Source organism: Erinaceus europaeus, chromosome 3, assembly GCF_950295315.1.
Source record: "Erinaceus europaeus chromosome 3, mEriEur2.1, whole genome shotgun sequence".
Classification (NCBI taxonomy): Eukaryota; Metazoa; Chordata; class Mammalia; order Eulipotyphla; family Erinaceidae; genus Erinaceus; species Erinaceus europaeus.
In genome coordinates this window covers 35,965,202-35,984,726 of record NC_080164.1, presented here as the reverse complement: position 1 = coordinate 35,984,726, position 19,525 = coordinate 35,965,202, and positions in this window count along the sequence as shown.

Sequence of the window (19,525 nt, the reverse complement as noted above, 5' to 3'; positions counted from 1 at the left end):
TCTTTTACTTTCTAAGATTATTTTAAGGATAATATAAGTACCCTGCCATATTAGTTATGTAAATATATATGTGTATCATACATATATGATGTAAAACATCATAACAGGAGTCCATTCTAGGGAAAACTGGAGTTTATGTTAAGAATAAACTGATTTTTTTTTTGGCCAAGAAGCTGGTTCAATGAAGATAGAGCAGCGCCAATATACTTGTATATTCAATCTTTGAGAAGTAACACCAGGGTCAGTAAATTTAAAAGCAAATGATGAAAAAACTTGTGATAAGCATAAAGGCATAGAAAAATATGGGGGCAGAGTGGCAACACACTGGGTGAATGTGTACATAGTACAAAGTGCAAGGACCAGCACAAGAATCCTGGTTCGAGCCCCAGGGTCCCCACCTGCAGGGGACTTGCTTCAGAAATGGTGAAACAGGTCTGCAGGTGTCTATCTTTCTCCCCCCCCCCACACCCCATCTTCCCATCCTCTCTCAGTTTCGCTCTGTCCTATTCAACAATAGTAACAACCACAACAATGGGGAAAAAAAATGGCTGCCAGGAGCAGTGGATTGATAGCCCAAGCCCCAAGTCCCACTGATGACCCTGAAGGCAAAAAAGTTTAGCAGCATAATAGAATTGCCTTCAAATGTTTGCAAGACTGACATTGGAAAACAGTTAAAGTCATTATATAGTGTGTTATTTAGTGGGAGTTAGAAAGAGCAAAATTTATCCCAAAATAAGTACAACATTTCTAACATGTGGTAATATTCAAGCTAATACAGAATACTGTGAAAAATAGGACACCTGCTCATTGTTATTCTATTCAATGAAAAATTGTGTTGAGTGTATTTTCTACTTAAGACACCAATTTAAACACTGTAACGATTCAATAGGTTTTTTTGTTAGAGATCTTAACAATTTCTACCATATTATTTTTACCACTAGAAAGAGGTGAGTTTTGTAGCTACAATAACCACTGTATGATTTGGTAGAATGCATTAAATCATATAAGCAAAGTAGTTTTAAGTAGTGGAAAAGAAAATGTTTTCTCTCCAGCCACTGAAATGGTATGTTTTTCTCTTAGAGAAGTCTGAAGTTTATGTGCAGTTTTGTTGAAAAGAATGTTTTTTTTTCTTTTTTTGAGATGGAAAGAGATAAATGCTGAAGTCAGACTTCAGAATAAGACTCAACAATTAAGAAGAATAGAAGAAAGATCGGTATTTTCTATTCTGCATTGTTCACTATGCATTTTCAAAGGATGCTTTCTAAAGGATGTAATTAGGGGTAATGAGGTGCAAAATTTCATGTACAAAAATGATCTTGTTAGGGGCAGTCTAGGCAGATAGTGCATATAAAATGAATTTTAACTCTATTAACTCAATACTAATATGATATACTCTGATTTTTCCTTATATCATCTCTATTGGTATTTTTATTGTTATTAATCTATTTATAAAATTAAAAACATTGACAAGACCATAGGATAAGAGGGTTATAACTCCACACAATTTCTACCACCAGAGTTCCATTTCCCATCCCCTTCCTTAAAAGATTTCCTACTCTTTATCTCTCTGGGAGCATGGACCCATGGTCATTATGGGGTGCAAAAAGTGAAAGGTCTGGCTTCTGTAATTGATTCCCTATTGAACATGGACATTGGAAGGTCAATTCATACTCCCAGCCTATCTCTCTCTTTCACTAGTGGGGCAGGACTCTGGAGAGATGGGGTTCCAGTGTACATTGATGAGGTCCTCTGTCAAGGGAAGTCAGGTTGACATCATGGTAGCATCTGCAACTTGGTGGCTGAAAAAGCATTAAGATATAAAGGAGAACAAAATTTTTAATAGTCAGGAACTTAAAGGCAAGTATATAGAAGATGTGTTTTGGGATCTCCTCTTTGGAAAAAGCTATTTTAGGTATAACCTAAGGAGCCTATGACTTTACTACTTTTTGCCTGAGTCTGACAGCTAAGTGCGCAGGTGGGCCAAAGGTATTGTCTGGTGTGATGGTGTCAGAGTTGGAAATAGGACTAGAAAGTTGGATCAGGGAAGAGAGTAACTCCCAAATATAAGAAATGTATATAAGTATCATTTTGAGGTGTCTTTTTTTTTCAAATCTTTCTACTTGCTTTCTGTTTTGGGTCACTGCAAACTATTGTGTATTTTTGCTTTAAGGTCTATATTTTCTTCTAACTTATAGGTGCATGTACACATGTGTTTTGTCTCATGGGCCCTGATTTATATCTAGTTTCTGCAGCTTTTTTAGGAGGTGTACCACCTGATGAGAAATTGAATCCAATGAGCTAGGAATGGTCTTACCAGAGTACTGGAGCTGAAGGGTTAACATTCCACATCTGATGTCTCTGGACATAATCCTAAGTGAAACATGTCAAAGTGGTACCGGTTGCATTGATATGGTTGAGCTCAGCAGATGCAGTATCAAATGGTATGGATCGAGTGAAGCATGCAGGAAGACAAGCCATGCCCTGGAGTTTCCAGGACTGGGAGAAATATGAGTTTTATAATTAATAGGGAGGGTTCCTGCCGTCTTGGAGTTTAAGAAAGCAATAGATAGTTATTATTGTAACCAAGTTATTAGGGAATTTGGTCTACTTTAAAAATCCCAAGGTTAGGATTTGCTATATCATGCCAGACCTTATCATGATGTATGTCATTTAAGATACAGCTATATGTAAATGGCATACATCATGGTAAAGTCTGATATTATCCCAATTTTGAATAACCCAAGGCCTTTTATTCAGCACACATGAATCAGTCAGTCATATTATTAACCCAGAGTTACTAAATTTGAAGGCTTAAATAAAGTAAGTGTTCATCTCAAAGCTTTTTTTTTCTACCAAAACATCATTATGAAATGAATATAAAACCAAAGGCATAACTCTCCATATGAAAAACTCAGTGGACTCCCAGATACGGATGACTTTATTACACTTTTTTTTCCAAAATATATTTCTTAATTCTTATTTTGGCTTTTGTCAATGTACAGCTGAACATCCCAGCACTTAAAGTCAAATTTGTATGTAGGTATTTTCAGGTATAACAGGAAATGGGCAATGTAGTAGTTCCATATTTAAACCAAGTAAAATGGAAAATGTCCAAAGCATCTTTAAAATTCATATTATATTGGGTCTATATTGTGACAAGTCCAGTAAAAACTATGATAATTCCTTAGTTCATCATTGATTTCCAAAGATTTAGCTAAATGTTTTCTATGTGCCAGGATGTTCCAGATGCTATAAAAACTCAAGGCGATATTTTCAGAATATGGGAAAAACAGAAGAGAAGCAGCTAGTTCCCTCTGCTGTAGTAAAGTCTGTGACACAGATTTCACGGTGTGATGTGGAACACTTTCTCATGGGTAGCTAAATCACATGAAAAATGTAGGGAACGCTTTCCTGAGAGAATTACATACATAGTAGTTTTTGAAAATGCATACAAGTCAGTCAGATTTAAAAAGGAAAATAAAAGTCAGAGAAAGGATAATATTAACAACTATATTAATTCATCATAGGCTATCACAATATCTAACTCAGAGTGTACATAGGTAAAAGTCATATATAAGAGTGTCACTGTTGATTAGAATCTCCCTATATGCTGTGTCACTCTGCTTTTATCGTGCAGTACAACCAGAGGGAAAAGTGCACACAGGCTCAGTTGAGAATTAACCAATCATTATGTGACAATAAAGGGACACATTTTACCCTGGAGGATGTTATTTTTCATTTCATGCATTTGCTCATGGGAAATCATGTAGAAAAATATAAATACAAGAAAATGTTTATTTTTGATATTTAGAATACTTAAAAAAATGCAAACAGGGTTATTGCTGGTTCTTTGTATTTACACTATGTGTCCACTACTTCCTGTAGCCATTTTTTGCTTCTTTATTTTTGTTTATTTTTGAGAGATGAGAGAGAGAAATCAGTAGAGGTGGGGGAGATAAAGGAAGGGAGAGGGAGAGACACCTACAGTAATACTTCACTGCTCATGAAGCTTCCATTCCTATAGGTTGGGGGTAGGGACTCAAACCTGGGTCTTTATAGATCTTAAAGTCTACACTTAACTGGTGAACCACTACCTGGCCCTAGAATATTTTGCTTTAATCAGGATTAGGTTATGAGTAGAACAGCCATTGAGGGTTATTACAAAGATGGAACACTATACTACTAGTAAAATATATCAAACTAGATCAAAACAGTAGAAACACACACACACACACACACAGAAGTCAGTGGTGGCAGCTGGGGAAATAGCTCAATGGGCAGAGCATCAGTTTTGTATGCCGGAGGTTCCCACATCAATCTAATGTACCTCTCTCTCTTTATTATTATTATTATTATTTATTTATTTGATAGAGACAGAGTTGAGTGGAGAGGAGGAGATATATATAGAGAGAGACAGAGAGACACCTGCAGCCCTGCTTCACCACTCTTGAAGCTTTCCCCCTGCAGGTGGGGACCAGGGGCTTGAACCTGGGACCTTACACACTGTGATGTTAGCACTTAACCTGGTGTGCACGACTTGGCCCCCCTCTCTCTCTTATATGTTGAACACCTACATCCTCAGATTCAAATACACACACACACACACACACACACACACACACACACACACACGCACATACACACTCCTGCAGGGGAGATGCTTCACAGGCCAAGCGGTGAAGCAGGTGTGTAGGTGTCTTTCTCTTTCCCTCTCTATTGACCGCCCTCTTCTCCATTTCTCTCAGTCCTATCCAATACAATGGGAAAAAATGATCACTACAAGTGGCTAATTCATAGTATCGGCACTGAGCCCCATCACAAAAATAAAATAAATGAATAAATACATAAAAATAACTCGTTAAAATGTCAGTGCCCCTAGGTTTAAGAAAGGAATGGTGAGAGTCGGGGGTAGCGCAGCGGGTTAAGCGCACATGGAGCAAAGCACAAGGACAGGAGTAAGAATCCTGATTCAAGCCCCTGGCTCCCCACCTGCAGGGGAGTTGATTCACAGGCGGTGAAGCAGGTCTGCAGTTGTCTATCTTTCTCTCCTCCTCTCTGTCTTCCCCTCTTCTCTCCATTTCTCTGATATATCCAATATCGACGACATCAGCAACAATAGCTACAACAACAATAAAAACAACAAGGGCAACAATAAATCAATATTTTTTTTAAATAGAAAGGAACAGTTTGTGAATCATAGAACTTTTAGCAGGGTGAGAACATTATATATGAGGACTGGGCAGTGGAGCATCTGCTTGAACTCAAATGTTATAATGCTCAAAAACTGAGTTTCAAGTCCTTCTTTTCCCCAGTTGCAGGAGGAAAGCTTCACAAGTGGTTAGAAAGTGCTGCAAATCGCTCCCTCTTTCTCTCTCTCTGTTTCTTTTTTTAAAATTATTATTATTAAAGACTTTTTATTAGCTTTACTTATTGAATAAAGACAGTCAGAAATTGAGAGGGAAGGGGAGATAGAGAGGATGAGTGACAGAGAGACACCTGTAGCACTGCTTCACCACTTGTGAAGCTTTTTCCCAGCAGGTGGTGACTGGGGGCTCCAACCTGGGTCCTTACGCATTGTAAAAGTTGCACTTAACTAGGTGCACCACCACCTGGCCCCGTTTCTCTCCCTCTATTTCTATCACTCCCCTCCCTCTTGGTTTCTGAACTATTAAGGGAATTTACCTTCCATGAGGGTAAGCTTTACACAAAGTGAAGCAATAATGACATATACAGATATATACCAGTCTATAGTAAAATATGTTTATCCTGAAAAGGAAAGAAGTTGACAACCAATATACTGCCTGCTGAGTTGTGCCTACAATGGTTACATTTCTGAGGCTCTACAGATTTGATGTAGACTATGAAATGATTTTGATTTCATGTCCAACTCTACTCATATAAAATGTGGATCTGTAAGGACCGAAACCACACATCCAATAGGGAAAGGGTTGGAACTCATTATCTGAGACAAATAGAGATCTAAACAGGTGAGTTTAGCATTACCTCCCTTCCCTTTTCAAGTTCAGACAAAAGAAGGAAATGTGAACTTGAAGTACAGATATGATTCAAACAAAAACTGTGGAGCTGGGGAGACTGCACAGTGGTAGCACACAGGACTTTCATGCAGGTGTTTCCAGGTTTGATTCTCTGTAAGAGATGATATGAATACTATAAAAAAAAGATAGTTAGATAGGTGATAGATAGATAGACAGATGATAGATAGGTAGATAGATAGATAGATAGATAGATGATAAATATATGAATATATTGTAGACAGAAAGATAAATATCACTTACGTTCCATTTGCTGTGCATTATTTCTATGTTTCACTGCTTTGAGACTTAATCCTCTGACCAGATAGGCAGAGATGATAAACCTTTCTTCAGAGAATTAACCAACAGCACAATAATTGTGCTAGGAACTTAGCTTAGTGTCTAGAACATTAGATTCCTAGTAAGTTTTAGTTTCCCCTGCTTAAAGATCCTTTCCTTTTCTAATAGAATAGAGAAAATACAGATCTTAGCCTCAGTATCTCTGGCATTTATGGATGTACTTATGTTGCAATAGGTAAAATCTACAATTTTATTTTGTTTCCTCAGAAAATAAGATATATTAATAAGAAATTTGAATAAGAATTGTGTCTTTCTTTTCATGATTAGGCAAGTGGGGAGTATACAGGTAGTTCTCATCTCTGGAGAAAAACAGGGGGATCTACAATATCCCAGAGTCACCTAGACAAGAATGAGATCCTTTTCCAATCACTTACTGACCCAATACCTATTGATCTTCAATATGCTGTAATCCATGAAGGAATGACTAAATTGCTGGAGTTTCAAGGAAAGCTCTAGCAGGAATTTTATTTCACATTATAATAAAGACATCTATGTTAGTTTTTGTGAAGATGTTGTTTTAAAGAGTATTAATTTTTATTTTTTTATTTTTTATTAATTTTTATCACATTCACATACATAATTCAGTTGACATAAGCTTTGAATTCATCTCCTTGGTTGCTTCTTTTGATTATGCATACTCTTTAGTTTTCATATTGGTTTCCATTTTCCATATATTTAACACTGTACACTCTATAAAGCCTGCTGTTATAAAGAATTAATGTATATAGACACATGTCATTTATATTTATGAGGTTACATACATGATCTCTACTCCTTGAAGAAGAGAGTGTGACACATTTTTGTCAATATATACAATGTTTTATTCATCATAGCCAAGAAGGTTAAAAATAAGTTTCTGATTTTTAAATATGTTTGTTCAATGAAAACAATGTTGTAAAGCCAAGATATGGCTAATCATTAGAGTTGAGCAAGATGTGTTTCAATGAGGTCAGAAGTTTGATCCCTAGCAATACATACGCCAATGCTGAGTGGAGCTTTGGTCTTACTCTTTCTAATAAAAATAAACCAATCATTATTTTCAAAATACAACAAATAAAACAATAAAATAAACTACATGGCAGTACTCAAATGTTATAAAGCTTGTCATATATAAAACATAAAACAAATAAAAGAATGTAGACTTGCTACAGACTCAAAATCTTCTAGATGCAAAAATTATATACACCTTTCATGATTCTAACCACCCATTGCTTATTTGCCACCCATTCATTTTATTATTTGTCATTGTTATGTTTTATTAGCCCTATTTCAGTGAGAAATTTGGCAGGACAAAAGGCTTTTCTAATTACATATTCTGATTTACTTCTCACACAAATTACCTGAAAGATAAAAGTATTAATGCAGAAATCTAAGAATTTGAAGTGTATATGGTCAGCAAGTCTTGTTAAAGACCCATTTAATCATTGTCAAGATAAGAATTCTAGGTCTAAGTTTTTCTGCTGAATAATCTTATATCAAGTAAAAGTCCAACAAAAGTACCAATATCACCTTTTAGAGTAGGATAAAAAAAAAATGTCATCGTGGGTTTAAACTAACAGTGGACCTTAAACTTGGCTACCTACTGGATTTCCCAAAGAATTCCAATCTAGAATTATAATTCCTTATTCGGAAAAAAGAAGACAGACACAGTCAGAATAAGACCTCTAAATATTGATAACAAACACTTCATCAACCAGATAAACCCCAAAAGTGAAAAGTGAGATATTTTGTTGAGAAAGCTTTTATTTTGTCTCCAAAGATTTTTTATTTTAAATTCAACCATAAGAATCTAATTAGTCCTGAAGGTAAACTCACATTTTCCTAAGAGACTGCAATGGAAGCATACTGACTACATGTATAAAGTTAGAGATTGGAAAGTATGAGCAGTATACCCTTATAATGGTCATTGCAGTAGCGCAAAGTTAGTGACGTTTTTTAAAAGATGAGAAGGCTGGTGAAAATACTGTTTCGCTGAGAATGACTAAGGTTGAATAAAACACAACAGAAAAACAGAAACAAAATAAAATAGAAGTAAAACAAAGATCTCGGATGCTGATGCACTGGGTCGAGTTTACATGCTGCGGTGCAAGGACTCAGATTCAAGCCTCTGGCTCCCACCTGTATGAAGAAGCTTCACCATTAGTGAAGCAGTACTTCGGGTGTCTCTCTTTCTCTCTCTCTCCCTTCCCTCTCAATTTCTCACTGCTTCTATCAAAAAGAAATAAAATGAGCAAAAGAAATAAAGTCAAATCGATTCAATTAACTCAATTGAGTCAAATCAGATCACTGGAGTTCCTCTACAAGCCCCGTAATTCCAGAGTGGAGAAGTACCCAAAGAAGCCACAAGGTGGCAGATGGACTTTGTATACACCCTCACAGAGGTCCCCTGGGAACTTGACTACCACGGGAAATGAAGTCCCTGGGTGGCCCTTATCCAATCTCAGAAAGTCATGAACCAGAGGAACACAAATCCTACCATTTACCTATCGGAACTGTGATTTAGAAGAGCAGGTCTGGACACTCTGAATTGGAAGTTTGGATGCTTCTGGAAAAACTATTCTAGTGGGATAGTAGGAAATGTTGCTACTTGAACACGTGGTATGCTCAGTCTCTGCAACGTGGCAGATTGAAAGAGTCAAAGCCCCAAGCCAAGTAGTTCTAATTTTCCATTTAAAATAGTATTAAGTAGATCTGTTATTAATAATTTACAACTTCACAGAAGAAGATATATAAACCTGATTATCTGCCAATTTTCCTCCAAATATTGCATACTGATTAGCACATAGTATATATATACATTTATTTATATATATATTTGCCTCCAGGGTTGTTGCTGGGGCTTGGTGCCTGGACCATGGATCCACTGTTCCTGGAAGCCATTTTTTCCCTTTTGTGCCCTGGTTGTTTTATCCTTGTTGTAGTTATTATTATCACTGTTATTGATGTCGTTGTTGGATAGGACAGAGAGAAATGGAGAGAGGAGGGGAAGACAGGGAGGAGGAGAGAAAGACACCGGCAGACCTGCTTTACCGCCTGTGAAGTGAGTCTCCTACGGGTGGGGAGCGGGGGGCTCGAACTGGGATCCTTATGCTGGGTCCTTGCGCTTTGCACTTAACTTGCAGCGCTACCACCCGACCCCCTTAGCACATAGTATTTTTACTCAAATAATAAAAAAAAAAAGAGCAAAGGAATACTAGCAAAAATAAAATGACAGAATGTGGCTTGAGATGTAATAAAAATAGTATAAAAATGTAACGTAGTTGGATCTGGATTGAAATAACTACTTGCAAGTTCTCAAGACATTGGGTGTTTGATGACTTTGAGATTGTTCATCTTTAGAAAGAGGTATGTGGTGGTTCCCGGAAGATGGCGGACTGAGAACCTGCTAGTGGCTTGAGCTCTGACCACATCTTCTGGAAACGGTAGGATTTCCTGCCTTTAGTAGGCCATTCAATAAGGGGTCCTAGCGGTGACACCAAGGGAGTGACTATAACTTAATTTGGGTTAAGAAATAGAGTAGAAAATCAGGGGGAAAATTTTTTTTTCGTTTAATTATAAAGCACACTTCCTCCCCCTCTCAACCCCCCCATATCCAGTCCCTGGGGACCAGCTCCTAGCAGGCTCCCCTGCTGAGCCTCTGTCTTTACCAAATTCCTGGCCCACCAGGGAGTAGTATTCATTCTAAGTCTATACCCTTCTGAAACCTCTGGCCTTTTTTTTCTTTCTAAGTAGCCAACCCCCCCCACCTCACGCCACATAGGTAATTAATTAATTAAAAATAAATTAATTAATTAAAAAATCTTTCCTCTCACCATTCTTTTGTGACTATTCTTTTTCTTATCTTTTTCTTTTTTCACTCTCTCTTTCTTTTTCTTTTTTTTTTCTCATTCTTGTCATCCTTTCTTCCTTAATCCTACAGCTTCCAAAGCCACAGGCCCCAGCCCCCACACCACCAAACAATGTGATTTTTGAATTCACTGATACACATTTGGGAAATATTTTGGGGAAGAATTCTGACTCAGTGTGGACTCTCACTGCGAGTGTCTCTGCTCAACTTCCCTTCCTCCTTTAGCCACCCCTAGAATATACAGTGGATAGTAAATTTGCATAAATGTCTATTTCAGCTATCCTTGTCTAGTCATGAAGGTTTTTTTTCTCTTTTCACTGCTCTTTAATTATAGCTCTTTTTCTTTTTTTCTTTTTGTCATCTTTTTTTTAATTAATTTTTTTATTTAAGAAAGGATTAATGAACAAAAACATAAGGTAGGAGGGGTACAACTCCACACAATTCCCACCACCCAATCTCCATAACCCACCCCCTCCCATGATAGCTTTCCCATTCCCTATCCCTCTGGGAGCATGGACCCAGGGTCGTTGAGGGTTGCAGAAGGTAGAAGGTCTGGCTTCTGTAATTGCTTCCCAGCTGAACATGGGCGTTGACTGGTCGGTCCATATTCCCAGTCTGCCTCTCTCTTTCCCTAGTAAGGTGTGTCTCTGGGGAAGCTGAGCTCCAGGACACATTGGTGGGGTCTTCAATCCAGGTAAGCCTGGCCAGCATCCTGGTGGCATCTGGAACCTGGTGATTGAAAAGAGAGTTAACATAAAAAGCCAAACAATTTGTTGAGCAATCATGGATCCCAAGCTTGGAATAGTGGAGACGAAGTGTTAGGGAGGTACTCACTGAAAATTCTAGTGTATTTCTGCTTTCAGGTATATATTTTGCAGTAGTTTATGGATACAAGTGAACATAAGCTCTCTCTCACAGAAACTGGTATATATCTAGGTTATGGGACTTTGTTAGAAAGTGAACCACCTGAGATGAAATTAGAGTGTACTATAAAAGGAAAGGTCTCACCCAAGTAATGAAGCTAAAGGGTTGTCATTCCACACGTGAAGTCTCTGGACACAGTCTGAGGTGAAGCATGTTGAGGTGGCAATCATTGAGTTGGTTAGGTTGTGATCGGCAGATGCAATATTATTTGGTTTGGATTGAGAGACGCATACGGGAAAATGGGCCCTATCAAGGGTTCCGGGACTGGGGGAAGTAGGGGCTCTATAGTGGAGATGTGAAGTTCCTGCTGTCTTAGGGTTCAAAAAGACAATCGATAGCTAATGTTATCATCACATTATTTGGTAATTGGGTTAACTTTGAAAAGTCCTTTTGTTATGGTTTGCTGTACAGTATCCAGTATCTTGTATATAGCTGTGCTATTGGATGCTTCTAATCTACTTGGTCTAGGCTTCTGAGAGAGTCCGCATATCAAATACACAGCCTATATATTAAAAAGATTCAGTTTGTGTTTTGAGAAACTTTGAGACATACAACTGATTTTCCCCCTCTCATATTAATTAACTACTGATTTATATGTCTACATTTTGCTAGGAGTGTACAGAAACACCATTCCCACCACCAAAAGACTGTGACCCATCCCTCCTACCCACTCCCACCCTCCACTTGCCCAGGAAGCTGCATGTCTACCCCTCACCACTGGGTTTTTACTTTGGTGCCCTACTTACAATTTGATCAGGTCCTGCTTTTAGTTTCCCTTTCAGATCTTCTTAGTCAACTTCTGTTGATGAGTGGGATCATCCCATACTCATCTTTAATCTTTCTGACTTAGCTGACTAAACATAATTCCTTCTAGCTCTGTCCAAGATGGGTCAGAGAAGGTGGGTTCATTGTTCTTGATAGCTGCATAGTATTCCATTGTGTATATATACCACAGCTTTCTCAGCCACTCATTTGTTGTTGGGCACCTGGGTTGCTTCCAGGTTTTAGCTATTATGAATTGTGCTGCTATGAACATAGGAGTACACACCTTTTTTGGTTGGGTGTTAAGGAGTTCTTGGGGTATAACCCCAGGAGAGGAATTACTGGATCATATGGAAGGTCCATGTCTAGCCTTATGAGAGTTTTCCAGACTGCTCTCCACGGAGGCTGGACCAATTTACATTCCCACCAGCAATGTAAAAGGCTTCCTCTGTCCCCACATCCGCTCCAGCATTTGTTGCTGCTGTCCTTTTTGATGTATGCCATTCTTACAGGAGAGAGGTGGTATCTTAGTGTTGTCTTAATTTGCATGTCTCTGACAATCAGTGACCTAGAGCAGTTTTTCATATGTTTGTTAGCCTTTTGGATCTCCTCTGAGGTGAATGTTTTGTTCATGTCCTCTGCCCATTTTTGGATGGTGTCATTTGCTTTTTTGGTGCTAAGTTTCCTGAGCTCTTTATATATTTTGGTGATTAGTTTCTTGTCTGATGTCTGGCATGTGAAGATCTTCTCCCATTCTGTGAGGGGTCTCTCTGTTTCTTTAATAGTTTCTTGGGATGTGCAGAAGCTTTTCAAGTTGATGTAGTCCCATTGGTTTGTTTCTGCTTTAGTCTTTCTTGCAATTGGGTTTGATTCATCAAAGATGTCCTTGAGGTATATGTGGGAAAGTGTTTTACCAATGTTTTCCTCTAAGTATTTGATTGTTTCTGGTCTGACATCTAGGTCTTTGATCCATTTGGAGTTGATTTTTGTTTCTGGTGAGATAAAGTGGTTCTATTTCTTTCTTCTGCATGTTTCAACCCATTTTCCCAGCACCATTTATTGAAGAGAGCCTCCTTTTTCCATTTAATCCTTTGGGCCCCCTTATCAATTATTAGATGCCTATAGGTGTTGGGATTTACTTCTGGGCTTTCATTTCTGTTCCACTGGCGTGTGCCTATTTTTGTTCCAGTACAATGCTATTTTGATGATGATGGCTTTATAATATAGTTTAAGGTCTGGGAGTGTGATGCCTCCATTTCTGTTTCTTTTCCTCAAGATGGTTTTGGCAATTCTAGGTGTTTTCAGGTTCCAGATAAATGAATGTAGTGTTTGGTCTATTCTCTTAAAGAACCTTGGTGTAAATTTGATGGGTATTGCATTAAATTTGTATATGGCCATGGGGAGAATATTCATTTTTCTTCCATCCACGAGCATGGGATATCTTTCCATTTCTTAGTATCAGTTTCTATTTCCTTGAGTAGCGACTCATAGTTTTCAGCATACAAGTCTTTCACTACTTTGGTCAAGTTTGTTCCTAGGTATAGATTGATTTTGCTGAAACAGTAAATGGGAGTGATTTCTGGATGTCTTCTTCTTCAGATTTAGTGTTTGCATAAAGAAATGCCACTGATTTTTGTACATTGATTTTGTAGCCTGATTCCTTGCTATATTGCCTAATAACTTCCAGTAATTTTCTACTGGATTCTTTAGGTCTTTCTATGTATACTATCATATCATCTGCAAATAGTGAGAGCTTGAGTTCTTCACTTCCAATCTGTATTCCTTTGATTTCTTTCTCTGCCTGATTGCTATGGCAAGAACTTCCAATTCTATGTTGAAGAGTAATGGTGACAGTGGACAACCCTGTCTAGTCCCCGATCTGAGGGGGAATTCTTTCAGCTTCTGTCCATTGAGTATGATGCTGGCTGTAGGTTTGCTATATATAGACTCAACTATCCTGAGGAATTTCCCATCTATTCCCATTTTTTGTAGAGTTTTGAGCATGAACAGGTGTTGGATTTTCTCAAAGACTTTCTCTGCATCTATTGAGATAATCATGTGGTTTTTGGCTTTGCTTTTATTGATGTGGTGAATGACATTGATTGACTTACGGATGTTGAACCAGCCTTGCATTCCTGGAATGAATCCCACTTGGTCATGGTGAACAATCTTTTTGATGTGTTGCTGTATCCAGTTGGCCAAGATCTTGTTTAATATTTTGGCATCTATGTTCATCAGAGATATTGGTCTGTAGTTTTCCTTTTTTGTTCTGTCCCTATCAGCTTTTGGTATCAGGGTGATGTTGGCTTCATAGAAGGTGGAAGGGAGTATTCCTGTTTCTTCAATCTTATGGAATAGCTTAAGAAGTATGGGTATTAACTGTTTCCTGAAAGTTTTGTAGAATTCGTTTGTGAAGCCATCTGGTCCAGGACTTTTGTTGTTGGGGAGATTCTTAATAATGGTTTCAATTTCTTTGTCTGTAATTCATGCATTTAGATTTTGTAGTTTTTCTTGGTACAGTTTCAGAAGTGCATAGGTTTCTAGGAATTGTTCCATTTCTTCCAGATTCTCTAGCTTGGTGGCGTATAGTTCTTTATAGAAGTTTCGCAGGATTCTCTGTATTTCTGTGGTGTCAGTTGTGATATCTCCTGCATCGTTTATAATTCTATTAATTTGAGTCTTCTCTCTTTTTTGTTTGGTGAGTCTGGCTAGGGGTTTGCCAATTTTGTTTAATCTTTCAAAGAACCAACATTTGGCTTTATTGATCTTTTCTATGGTTCTTTTATTTTCTATGTGGTTTATTTCTGCTCTAACTTTAGTGATTTCTGTCCTTCTGGTTGCTTTATGGTTCCTTTGTTCCTCTTCCTCTAAGTCCTTGAGGTGTGCAGTAAGGTCATTCATTTAAGCTTCTTCTCGGTGTTTAATATGTTATTGTATAGCTATAAGTTTCCCTCTCAGTACTGCTTTAGCTGTGTCCCAAATATTTTGATAGGTTGTGTCTTCATTTTCATTAGTTTCCAGGAACATTCAAATTTCCTGCTTGACTGAGTCTCTGACCCAGTGGTTCTTAAGGAGCATGTTGTTTAGTTTCCAAATTCTGTGTCTTTTAATAATTTTCCGTTTGTTGTTAAATGTTAGTTTTACTCCACTGTGGTCTGAGAAGATACTTGGGATGATTTCAATGCTCTTGAATTTATTGATGCTGTCTTTGTGGCCTAACATGTGGTCTATCCTTGAGTATGTGTTATATGGATTTGAAAAGAAGGTGTATTCCAGTTTTTTTGGGTGAAGGACTCTAAAAATGTCCAGGAGGTCTAGTCTGTCAATCTCTTCATTCAATTCTCTTGTATCTTTTTTGGTTCTCTGCTTTGTTGATCTGTCTAAGTGTGAGAGTGGGGTATTGAAGTCTCCCACTATTATTGTATTACTATTGATGTATTTTTGAAATTCTTTCAGTAAGTGCTTGACTTATTTAGATGGTCCCTTATTGCATGCATAGATGTTAATGATTGTTAAGTCTTCTTGGCTGATTGATCCTCTAATCATTATCTAACGTCCTTGCCTATTTTTTATTTCTTTATTTAATTTAAAATCTATTGTGTCTGAGATGAGAATGGCTGTTCCTGCCCTTTTTTGTGGTCCGTTAGCCTGTATGATAGTTTTCCATCATTTCATTTTAAGTCTGTGTTTATCTTGTAGTGACAGATGGGATTCTTGCAAGCAGCATATGGTTGGGTTATGTTTTCTGATCCATCCCCCCACCCTGTGCCTTTTGATGGGTGAGTTTAAGCCATTGACATTTATTGATATTATGGATTTAATGTATTGTAGTGCCATTGTTCTAAAAAACGATTTGTTTACTCTGATATATTACAAGTATTATAGTGATGTTCTTGTTTATAAGAGGGCTTTTAGTACCTCTTTCAGGGCCGGCTTGATGATAGTTGCCTCCTTTAACTGTTGTTTGTCTAAGAAGGTTTTGATCCCTCCATCTAGCTTGAATGAATGTCTAGCAGGATATATTATCCTTGGTTGAAACCCTTTTTCATTCGGGGCTCGATAGATATCTTGCCACTCCCTTCTGGCTTTTAGAGTTTGAGTTGAGAAATCTGCAGAAAGTCTTATGGGTTTTCCCCTGTATGTGACTTTTTGTTTCTCTCTTGCAGCCTTTAGGATCCTTTCTTTATCCTTGCTTCTTCTCATTGTGACTATGATGTGTCTTGGTGTTTTCAGGTCTGGTTTGATTCTGTTTGGTACTCTCTGGGCCTCTTGCACCTTGATATCCTTTCTGTTATTCAGGTCTGGGAAATTTTCTTGTATTATTTCCTCTAGAATGTTTGCTTCCCCTTCCTCTCTTTCTTCCTCTGGCAGGCCAATTATACGAATGTTACTTCTTTTGAGATCATCCCATATGTCTCTGTTGTTGTTTTCAGTGTCTCTCAATCTCTTTTTAAGCTCTTTCACCTCTTTCTTAGTTTTCTCTAACTCATCCTCTGTCTGACTAATTCTGTTTTCTGCTTCTGTTAGTCTGCTTTCCCTTGCCTCATCTTCTTTCTTCATTACAGCTTTTTCAGCTTTCAGTTCTCTAATTGTCTCAAGATAATCAGTATTTTCCTTGGGGGTCTCAACTGTTGTTTCCCTAATACTGCCATTCCTTTCCTCCAAAGTTGTTTTCATTTCTGTGATTAATAAGTTTATTATTGCTTGCATACTTTTCTTATCTATGGTTACTTTTGGCTGATTTGTAGTTTCTTCTGGGCTCTTGTCTCCATTCATTGGAGTAGCAGTTTTATTTGTTTTTTATCTACCCATTTTTTGATTTATGTGTTTATTTTATTTTTTTTTTAATTTTTTATTTAAGAAAGGATTAGTGAACAAAAGCATAAGGTAGGAGGGGTACAACTCCACACAATTCCCAACACCCAATCCCCATAACCCACCCCCTCCCATGGTAGCTTTCCCATTCTCTATCCCTCTGGGAGCATGGACCCAGGGTCATTGAGGGTTGCAGAAGGTAGAAGGTCTGGCTTCTGTAATTGCTTCCCCGCTGAACATGGGCGTTGAGTGGTCGGTCCATACCCCCAGTCTGCCTCTCTCTTTCCCTAGTAGGGTGTGACTCTGGGGAAGCTGAGCTCCAGGACACATTGGTGGGGTCTTCAATCCAGGGAAGCCTAGCCAGCATCCTGGTGGCATCTGGAACCTGGTGATTGAAAAGAGAGTTAACATATGAAGCCAAACAATTTTTTGAGCAATCATGGATCCCAAGCTTGGAATAGTGGAGAGGAAGTGTTAGGGAGGTACTCACTGCAAACTCTAGTGTAGTCCTGCTTTCAGGTATATATTTTGCAGTAGTTTATGGATACGTGTGCACATAAGCTCTCTCTCACAGAAACTGGTGTATATCTAGGTTATGGGACTTTGTTAGAAAGTGAACTACCTGAGATGAAATTAGAGTGTACTATTAAAGGAAAGGTCTCACCCGAGTAATGAAGCTGAAGGGTTGTCATTCCACACGTGAAGTCTCTGGATACATTCTGAGGTGAAGCATGTTGAGGTAGCAATCGTTGCTTTGGTTAGGTTGTGATCGGCAGATGCAATGTTATTTGGTTTGGATTGGGAGATGCATATGGGAAAGTGGGCCCTATCCAAGGGTTCCAGGACTGGGGGAAGTAGGGGCTCTATAGTGGAGATGTGAGGTTCCTGCTGTCTTAGGGTTCAAAAAGACAATCAATAGTTAATATTATCATCACATTATTTGGTAATTGGGTTAACTTTGAAAAGTCCCTTTGTTATGGTTTGCTGTACAGTATCCAGTATCTTGTATATAGCTGTGCTATTGGAAGCTTCTAATCTACTTGGTCTAGGCTTTTGAGAGAGTCCGCATATCAAATACATAGCCTATATATTAAAAAGATTCAGTTTGTCTTTTGAGAAAGTTTGAGACATACAATTGATTTCCCCCTCATATTAATTAGCTACTGATTTATATGTCTACATTTTGCTAGGAGTGTACATAAACACCATTCCCACCACCAAAGGACTGTGACCCATCCCTCCCGCCCACTCCCACCCCCCACTGGCCCAGGAAGCTACATGCCTACCCCTCACCACTGGGTTTTTACTTTGGTGCCCTACTTATATGTGTTTATTTTTTTATGCTCTGTTGTTCCTCAGTTGTTGTGTCTTGAGTACAAGTAACACTGTACTAAATATCTTTAATACAATTGCACTCACCAACCTCCGGAATTACAGTAGCAACTGAAGTAAGTATTGAAGTAGTTTAATCATTACCAGTTAGCCAAACAATTTCTCCAGTCCATGAAAAAATAGTAACCAAATCCCGGTGAAGAAAGAGAAAAGAGAGGATAGCAAGAATAGACAGTTAAGCAAATCTACTATCCACTGTATATTCTAGGGGTAACAAGAGGGGAAAGGGAAGTAGAGCAGAGATACACACATAGAGAGTCCACTCTAAGTCAGATTTCCTCCCCAAAATAATTCACAAATTCAGAAAGGCAAAGTAGAAGGAAGAAGTGTATGACTAAAAAAGAAGTGTAAGATTAAAAAAGAGAGAGAGAGAGAGAGACAAGAGAGAGAAAAGGGAGAAGATTAGAAAAAAAGTTGTAATTAAAGAGCAGTGCAAGGAAATTCCCAAATGTGTATCAGTGAATTCAAAAAATCACCCTGTTTGGTGGTGTGGGGTATCCTGCTAGGAGCTGGTCCCCAGGGACTGTTTATGGGGGTGGGGGGAAGGAGGTATGCTTGAAAATTAAAAGGAAGAAAAAAGAATTTTAACCCTTTTTCCCTACTCTAATTCTTAACCCAAATTAAGTTGTAGTCACCTCCTTGGTTTCACTGTTAGGACCCCTTATTGGCTGGCCTGCTAAAGGCAGAAAATCCTACTGTTTCCAGATGTGTTCGGAGCTCAGCGGCTAGCAGTTTCTCAGTCCGCCATCTTCCGGGAACCCCCCCCCCCTCCAGACTTTTTTAAAGGATTTCTCGAAAATGAAAACTAGCTCCAAGTCCTTTGATCCAATGAGAGCTATACTTAAGAAGTCTTTGGATCCACCCTCAGGGTCGTGGTGGTCCCTGGAGACTCCCAAGAGAAAGCCCCTGAGCTATAGTGCTCCCTCCGGGTCCTCTGCCGGCCGCCCAGCAGCGCTCTGCAACCGGCGGAGGAGCCGCCTTCCTGGGCGGAGAACAATGCCCCGCACACCCACCTTGCCCACCGCTGCCTGCGAAGTCTGCAGCAGCCCGCCCGCTAGTCCGTGCCACCTTTTCTCTAATTCTTAACCCAAATTAAATTATAGTCACCTCCTTGGTGTCACCACTAGCCCCCTTATTGACTGGCCTGCTAAAGGCAGAAAATCCTACCGTTTCCTGAAGATGTGATCGGAGCACACGCTGCTAGCAGCTTCTCAGTCCGCCATCTTCCTGGAACCTATAGCTCTTTTTCTTAACTTTTTCCCTTTTCTCTCACTTGTCTCTTTTTCTTTTTCTTTTCTTTTTTTTTTTTTAATCTTGTCATACACTTCCTTCCTTCTTCTTTGCCTTTCTGAATTTGTGAATTATTTTGGGGAAGAAATCTGACTCAGAGTGG